Raw genomic sequence first — 9392 nt, forward strand, 5'->3', positions numbered from 1 at the left:
TTACTTGCTTCCACCAGCCCTCAGGAATGTGTCTTTCTCCTCAGCATGTATGGCTCCTCTGAAAAGAACCATTGCCTCATGGAAGGAGGAAGGACTCCAGACAAGAAACGGGCTCGGGAGGGCAGGAGCCTGGTTACCGGGGAGAGGAGACTGTCCACTGGAGCTCTGGGAATGTGCCTGTCAGGCTGACGGGCTTTTGATGCAGCCACCCTTGAGCCACCCGGGCTCCTATGAGGTAACCCTAGTTCAGCACAGACTGGGACCCTTTCTTTGACCTGTCATTAGAGCCCTACAGTGTCTGTTGATGTCTCTTGGGAAAAGTCACAAAACAGTCAGGTGGCTTAATATATTACAGTTTAGATATTTTTACGTTTTAATTGCACTGCCCCAAAACATTGAATATACGAAAACATGGTTCCCAGGAAATTAACTTAAGGCAAATTTAGTTTTCAGAAAAACAAACAAACAAGCAAAAACACAAGGATCTGAAGCTAAGTTGTCAATGGTTTGAAAATGTCTCTCATCCCGTTCCCAAGTAGCAGGACAGAGTTGTGCAGACAGAGTTCCAGCTTCTTGCTCTGGCTCAGCAATGGTAATTCATGGTTACCTGAATGAGCAGTGCTTTTCAATGCCAGTTTTGGGGGAAATGCAGAAACTCACTAGGACTCCCAAGGAGGTAGCTTTCTTTTCCTATTTTGACATTGGGTTCTCAAAACACAATCATCAAATCTGACGTCTCAGGCCAAGTTAAAGTTTTGGGAATAGGCAGGGCAAAGTTTGAGATATCCAACACAGCTCCCAATTTCTTGCCCTATTAGGGAATATTTAACAAAGAAACTTCAGTAAATACCTCCCATCTATTCCTGGAGTGACAAGGCTTGTATGGCCTTCCCCTGAGAGCCACACACTGTAAATCCATGGGTTTCAGGTCTATTCAACAGGATCAGTTGCACAGAGCAGGCACATCTTGTTACATTCAAAACACAGAATAATTAACCAATGTCTCACCACTGAAACCACCTGTGTGCTTGCCAAGGCGTCTGTCATTAACATGTGTGTGTGGAGATTTTACCACATACCTTTCCTTCTAAGGAACACCAACCAAAAGAAGAGAGAGGAGAGAGAGAGAGAGAGAGAGAGAGAGAGAGAGAGAGAGAGAGAGAGAGAGAGAGAGAAGAGAGAGAGAAGAGAGACAGAGCATGGAGAGAGAACATGGTAGGCTTTTTCTTTGCTTTTCTTCCCAGTCAATAAGAAGCAAAAGAAGAGTATGTTGCTTTCCTTGTGTTAAAACATAAAGAAAGGCCCGGAAAGAATAGTATAACCGAGCTGCAGCCATAGCTTGATAGAGAGCCCTGGGTTCAACCCTGGCACAGAGGGGGAAATCCTGGCAACAGAATGCACAGCATTAGTGAAGTGAATGAGGGCACCCCAGGGACCCTGGAGCATCTGAATGGGCAGTAGAAAGGAGGAACTGAGAGTCAGATTAACAGTTTAGGGGTCTCTGCAAACCTTCTCCCCCAAGAAAATAACCATAGCTGGCAAAAAAATAGATTTTTAACTTAATGTTTAGCAAACATCTAAGTGCATACAACAAATGGAGAAATATCTAGTCAAGAAAATCTACTAAGTCTCCACAGGAGTACAAGCTGGTGACGTTGAGCATCTACTCAGAACTGGGAGGCTGGTGAAGATGAGAACACAGGGCCACACCCTTTTTCAGCTCTCAGTCTGGGGCTATAGGATTCCAAGGAGGACCAGACCACCTGCATTTTATTCCCAGTTTGGGGTACACAACCTCTGTCCCAGGTAAGAACATCTGGAAGACCTAGGGCCATGCTCCCCCGCCCTCATCTCATGTGGCAGAAGCTGCACTGAAGACACAGCAGGATAAGGGCAGGGGGTACCGAAGCACCTTTGTCTCAGCTTACTTAGGGCAGGGAGGCCTTATGAGTTGCTTTATACCACGGTGACTAAAATCCCTCCCAGAAGCATATTAAAGAAGGCTCGGTTATTCAAGTGTTTGGCTTCAAGGAATAGAGGTCACAAGGATCAGGAAAGCAATGGCCACTGAGAGAATTGTGTTCACGGTGAAGGGCTCATGGTGAATCAAGAGGCAGAAAGTAAGATCTAAAGTGAGATTGGGCTACGACACTCAAAGGCCTACTTCTAGTGGCTTACATCTAACCTCTACGGTTAGGTTCAATATCTCCAAGCTTCCAGAGCCTCCCCAAAGCTGAGAGCTAAGTACTTAAGTACTTAGAGCCTGTGAGGAACACTTCACACTGAAACCATGATAGAAGCCATGCAGGAGAGGCAGGCTAAGAAGAACATAGGCTGCTCTCCTAGTCAGTCCCCTGTTCTAGCAAAGCTGTGGGGAGCTGTGTTGGACATCTCAAACTTTGTCCTGCGTGTTCCCAAAAGTCCAACTTAGCCTGAGCCCTCGGATTTGATGGTTTGTTTTTGAGAATCCAATGTCAAAATAAGAAAAAAAAAAAAAAAAAAAAAAGCTACCTCCTTGGGAGTCTTGGTGCGTTTCAACACTTTCCTAAACTGACATTGAAAACCACTGCTCATTCAGGTAATCACGAATTTCCTTTGCTGAGCAGGAGCAAAAAGCTGGAACTCTGTCTGCATACTGTGGGCCCGGCTACTTGAGACATGATGGCGAAGCAACATGGGGGGGGTTGATGGTGGGGGGCATGTCCCTCCCTCAAGCTCTGACTCAGAATCAATAGGATGGATGGTGCTTTTCTCCAAAGAGGTGAGATAAGACATGAGAACAGAGCTTTAGAGTCTTTCTTCAAAGGCTGATTGTATTTGGTATGGACTATGGGGATGTTCAAGCCTAAGGGCACTGTTGAACACAGCAGAGACTTTATCAATAAGCAATTCTTAGAGCAATAAACTAAGCCAGACACCTGTGAGTAGATGTTTAATCGAAAGAACAGGGGGAGGTGACTAACAGCAGATGTGTTGACAGCAGCTATTAGAAAAGTGATGGCTGGAAATCTTTAGTTTGACAGCAACATAAAATAGAATCTTTACAAAAACAAACAAACAAACATGGGAATAAAACTAGAGTTCATCGAAGAGAAATTGACCACCGGAGGTGGCTCTCTACTCTTAATGACAGGCAATAATAACTAAGCCACACTTAAGACAGAGAGCCTCAGGAAATCAGCACTACATTCTTATAACAGACATTTTTAAGGAGAAAATTTAAATAGAATTATTTATTCTAGCTAGACCGTATAAGAGACACATAATCCAGGTATTTTATTTACAAGCTATTAGCCTAGATTGGGCAGGTTTGGAGCTATTCTACCTTCCATCCCAGCCATATGTCCCCTGGTACTTGCTGTTTGATTCTTACCCAGGTGAGCCTCAGGGTTCCTTTTTCCTGGCCATATGCTCCTAATCCATCCAGCCTCGTGGTGACCTTCTCTTCTCCCTAACTTCTTGTCCCTTTTCTTCTTCCTCTGGTCTCTTCTTGTGACAGGATTTTCCCTGTCCAACTACATTAAATATTAGTGCAGCAGAAGGCCTGTGATTAGACAGGGAAAAGGAAGGCAGAGCTAAGAGTTGCAGAGACAGAGAGCGTCTCAGGAGGAGAGAGGAAGCCAAGATGGAGGCAGATGGACAGGAAGAAGAACCTGAAGCAGCGTGGCCTTAAATAGCCACAGGTAGTCATGATATCATAAAGGATAGAATAATTGAAATAATTTGTCTAATCTAGGTGGGCAGCTTTTATCATTATCAATTGGTTCTGATATTATTTCTTTGGCATATTGAGAATTTATTGATACATAAATCTGATTGGTTAATTACTAGCTTCAAGAGTTTTGATTTACTTGGTGGCTTAGTCAGGGTTTCTATTCCTGCACAAACATCATGGCCAAGAAGCAAGTTGGGGAGGAAAGGATTTATTCGGCTTACACTTCCACACTGCTGTTCATCACCAAGGAAGTCAGGACTGCAACAGAGCAGGAGCTGATACAGTGGCCATGGAGTGATGTTCTTACTGGCTTGCTTCCCCTGGCTTGCTCAGCCTGCTCTCTTATAGAACCCAAGACCACCAGCCCAGAGATGGTCGGACCCACAAGGGGCCTTCCCCCTTGATCACTAATTGAGAAAATGCCCCATAGCTGGATCTCACAGAGGCATTTCCCCAACTGAAGCTCCTTTCTCTGTGATAACTCCAGCTTCTGTCAAGTTGACACAAAACTAGCCAGTACACTTGGTTACTGGAATGTGGAACTGCCAATTACAGGGGTTTATGGCTGAGAAGGAACTAGCGTAGCCAGAGAAAAGCAAACCAGAGCTGGGAACACAGTGATCAGTCACTGCTGGGGGGCTAGCTAGAAACAGAGCTGGTGGGACCGCACCAGGTCAGAGAGTTGTGGTGGCTGATGGCAGGGTGGATGGTCATTGCTTGGGGCTGGCATAGCAGCAAAGGGAATGCAGGAGAGTTGGCAGGCAGAGAGTAGCTGGGCGGGACCATGCTGGGACAGAGAATGGCCAGAAGCCCACTGGTCCTTTTTAATATTTCCTGCAACATCTTCTGGGACTCCACACTCAATCCTCAAGCCCCATCTTTCTCTCCCTACTATGCAATCACAGGCTCTCGCCTTGTATTAGTCAATTAACATTAAATTGTGGAGCAAGGTTTACATAGCATCACTTGGTGTATGTGAGGATCTCCTTGTCAGAGGTCAACAAGATCTTGGGGGCCAGTATTTAGCATTTGAATACATAGCAGTACCAGACCAGCCCCAACAAGAAAACAATAAGGAAACAATGAGATAAAAGTTATGTGTGTTGTGGCAGAGGAAGGAGAGACACCAGGAAAACCTTCTCTTCTTGGGACCATCTTACAAAGAACAAGGCAACAGAAAGAAAGCCTTTAAAAAGAGTCTGCTGAAGCCCCAGGCAGATACATGCCTGCTTTTGCTAAACTGCCCTCAAATTCAAATCTCTATGCCCATAAATTACTGCAGCCCTCCGACCTCAGAAAAGTGTCTGTGGGTGCCTAGGCACAAATGAGACATTTATAGTACCACCATCCCGAAGGTTCAGAAACCATTGCAGAAGAGGCAACAGAAAGATTTTACAACCAGAAGTTGGGAAGGACCAAGGTGAGACAGTTTCTTCTGGACAGGGCAGGGCCACTGCCCTCATGACTGCACAGTAACAGTGATTAGTTCCATGAGAGCTGCATAAGATCAACCTAGTCAGTATTCTAACACAGAGTAGAGAGCCCTAAATGAGGAGCTAGTGACAGTGGTGGATTCTGAGGGTAAGAGAAAGTCGGTGTTATCTAAGGGTGTGGCCTCTGGTAGTTGAACACACTCTAGTAGATGGTCCTACGTGAATGTAGAGACAGCACAAATTTGATTCAGTTGGTTATTTAGGTGGAGGGAGGACATAAGGTTAGAAAGGAATAGGAGGTATGAGGTAGATCTAGGAGGGGTTCCAGGTGAATTCGATCAAAATACAGTGTATGCCATTCTCCTCATAAAAACATTATGTATTTTGCTGTATGATGGTGCAACACACCTTTAATCTTAGTCCTTGGGAGGCAAAGTCAGTCAGATCTCTGTGTGTTTGAGGCCAGCCTGTACAGATTGAGTTCCACGACAGCCAGAGCTACACAGAGAAATGGTGTCTCAAAAAACCAAGTATATATACAAGAGTGTGTGTGTGTGTGTGTGTGTGTGTGTGTGTGTATGTGTGTGTGTGTGTAAAACCTTTATAAAGACAGCAACTCAGCAGCTCACCAACCACCATCCAGGAAACCCAGAGCCAGTGTCACGACTATTGATTGAAACCTGACTGGCAGATTAACTCTCCACTGGAAAAAAACAAAACAAACTATGAATAGAAATCATTGTAGTATTCAGTAAGGTTAAACATTTGGAGCCAGACTCTTAGGTTCCGGGAAAGAATAGACCATGGTAGAACAATAATTAAGAAAGTGAGGGGCTGGAGAGATGGCTCAGTGGTTAAGAAGAGCACTGGCTCCTCTTCCAGAGGTCCTGAGTTCAATTCCCAGCAACCACATGGTGACTCACAACCATCTGTAATGTGATCTGGTGCCCTCTTCTGGTGTGAAGGTGTACATGCAGATAGAGCATTCACACCTTAAATAGATTTAAAAAAGAAAAAAGAAAGAAAATGAGGAATAGAAAAATAAAGAAAAGACAGGAAATAATACACACCTTTCAGTTAAACCTCTAAATATAATTGGTCTCAATGTCTCAATCAAAGTCACAGGCAAGCAGATTGGATTTAAAAAAACAGGATCTATCAATTTATTTATATGAAGGAAACACCTTGGCTTCAGAATGAGAAGATAAGAAGGGTGTTACAAGCAAAGGAACCAGGATATAAGCAGAGGTCACTGTTCTAATATCTGACCCATAGACATCAATCAAAAGCCAGCCAGTCAGAAAAGATGAGGACTTCCTTAAGGAAACACTCTGTTAAGAGAACATTATGATTTAAAACACAAGTACACCCAAGTTTATAAAAGAATTGCTTCCAGACGTAAAGACACAGAGCAGTCCCGACACAATAATATAGGTGACTCCAATAGCCCACTTTTACCAATGGACAGGACATCAGGACAAAAAGTAAACAGACATCTGTGCTGAGTGACTCATTTGATCATAAAACAAAAGTAGCTGATAAATACTTATAGAACATCTCATCCAAACCACTACGGAATATATACTTCCCTTAGCAGCCTGTGGGACTTTCTCTAAAAATAGACCATGGAATAGTACACAAGGCTAGCAGACACAGGAAAATTGAAGTACTTTCTTGAATTCCATTGACGAAATAAATCTACAGATCTACATCAAGAGGAACTACAGAATATACAGAGATGAACAATGCACCACCGAATAGTGAATGAATCACTGAAGATATCAAAAGAAGAATTCTTTTTAATTCCTATGAGTGCCTGCATTTAAAAAAATTAGAGTGTTTGAAACTCAATAACAATAATGTACCTTGGGGCCTTGGAAAAACAAGAATCAGCCAAACCCCAAGTCACTAGTCAGAAACAAATAAAGGTAAAAATTAATGAAATGAAAGTAAAAATAAATATGAAAAAAAAACAATGAAACAAAGAGTTGATTCTTTGAAAATCTAAACAAGATCGGGAAACTAATATTTGTCTAACCAAAGTTAGACAAGACTGAAATTAACAAGATTATAGCTGAAAAGTGAGACAAGACCACTGATTTTAGTGGAATTTAGGAAAATCATTAAATATACCACTAGAGCTTATATTCCACCAAATTGGAAAATCTAAAAGAAATGGGTATATTTCTAGATGTTTATGGCCAGTCAAAACTGAACAAAGAGCTCTCTGCTCCTCCCTGTTCCAGAGACAGCCGCATCTTCTTGTGCAGTGTCAGCCTCGTTCTGTAGACAAAATGGTGAAGGTCTGTGTGAACGGATTTGGCCATATTGGGCACCTGGTCACCAGGGCTGCCTTCTGCTCTCCACATGGCAAAGTAGAGGTTGTTGCCATCAACGTCCCCTTCATTGACCTCAACTACATGGTCTACATGTTCCAGTATGACTCCACCCACGGCAAATTCAATGGCACAGTCAAGGCCAAGAATGGGAAGCTTGTCATCAATGGGAAGCCCATCACCATCTTCCAGGAGCAAGACCCACTAACATCAAATGGGGTGAGGCCGGTGCTGAGTATGTCGTGGAATCTACTGGTGTCTTCACCGCCATGGAGAAGGCTGCTGCCCACTTTAAGGGTGGAGCCAAAAGGGTCATCATCTCCACCCCTTCTGCCGATGCCCTCATGTTTGTGATGGGTGTGAACCACGAGAAATATGACAACTCACTCAAGATTGTCAGCAATGCATCCTGCACCACCAAATGCTTAGCACCCCTGGCCAAGGTCATCCATGACAACTTTGGCATCGTGGAAGGGCTCATGACCACGGTCCATGCCATCACTGCCACTCAGAAGACTGTGGGTGGCCCCTCTGGAAAGCTGTGGCGTGATGGCCGTGGGGCTGCCCAGAACATCATCCCTGCATTCACTGGTGCTGCCAAGGCTGTGGGCAAGGTCATCCCAGAGCTGAACGGGAAGCTCACTGGCATGGCCTTCCGTGTTCCTACCCCTAATGTGTCCGTCGTGGATCTGACGTGCCGCCTGGAGAAACCTGCCAAGTATGATGACATCAAGAAGGTGGTGAAGCAGGCATCTGAGAGCCCACTGAAGGGCATCTTGGGCTACACTGAGGACCAAATTGTCTCCTGAGACTTCAGCAGCAACTCCCACACTTCCACCTTCAATGCTAGGGCTGGCATTGCCCTCAATGACAACTTTGTCAAGCTCATTTCCTGGTATGACAATGAATACGGCTACAGCAACAGGGTGGTGGACCTCATGGCCTACATGGCCTCCAAGGAGTAAGAAACCCTGGACCACCCACCCCAGCAAGGACACTAAGAGCAAGAGAGAGGCCCTCGGTTGCTGAGGAGTTCCTATCCCAACTCTGCCTCCAACACTGAGCATCTCCCTCACAATTTCCACCCCAGACCCCCATAACAGGAGGGGCCTAGGGAGCCCTCCATACTCTCTTGAATACCATCAATAAAGTTCGCTGCACCCACGCTCCCCAAAAAATGAGAGCAATCATTTAAACGAAGCTATGATAAGCAGTGAGACTGAATTAGTAAACGTTTTTAAATCTCAAATAAGGAAAACTCAGGTTTGTACGGACTTCACTGCTGAATTCTAGCACTCTGCAAGGAAGGATAAACACGGTGCTTCATAAAATATTCCAAAGGGACAGAGGGACACTGCCAAACTTCTGCTTTCAGGCTCTTATTCTCTGATATCAAACCCAGATAAAGTGGTTGGAGAGATGGCTCAGCAGTTGATAGAGCTCCCTACTTCTCCAGAGAGCTTGAACTTGTTCCCAGTACCCACATGGAGCCAGCTCACAGCTCTCTGTAACTCAACTCCAAGGGATCCAATGGTTCTGGCCCCTGAAGGAGCTAGCATGCATGAAAGTGTACATGTGAGCGCACACATGTACACGTACAAACGCACAATTAGTTAAAGGTAAAATAAGCATTTTAAAAGATAAACATACACAAATGAAAAGAAAATTATAGATAATTCTCTCTGATGAACATAGGTGCAAAAACTTCTTAATAAAATACTTGCAAACTGAATCGAAGAACACACCAAAGACATCATTCCTCATGATTGAGTTGACTTCATTTGAGAGAGTCAATGATAGTTCAATATAGGCAAATCAACAAATGCAATGCATTCCATAAATAGACCCAAAGACACAAAGTGCATGATTATCTCAAAAGATGCAGTAAGAGCTTTTGAGGCCAGCTGC

The 9392-nt window shown here is 44.2% G+C and overlaps 1 pseudogene; it reads left to right on the plus strand.

Annotated features, from left to right (window-relative positions):
- Window positions 7425-8649, plus strand: Gm11185 (predicted gene 11185; annotated as a pseudogene).

This window comes from Mus musculus, chromosome 4 (assembly GCF_000001635.26).
Source record: "Mus musculus strain C57BL/6J chromosome 4, GRCm38.p6 C57BL/6J".
In the NCBI taxonomy this organism is placed as follows: domain Eukaryota; kingdom Metazoa; phylum Chordata; class Mammalia; order Rodentia; family Muridae; genus Mus; species Mus musculus.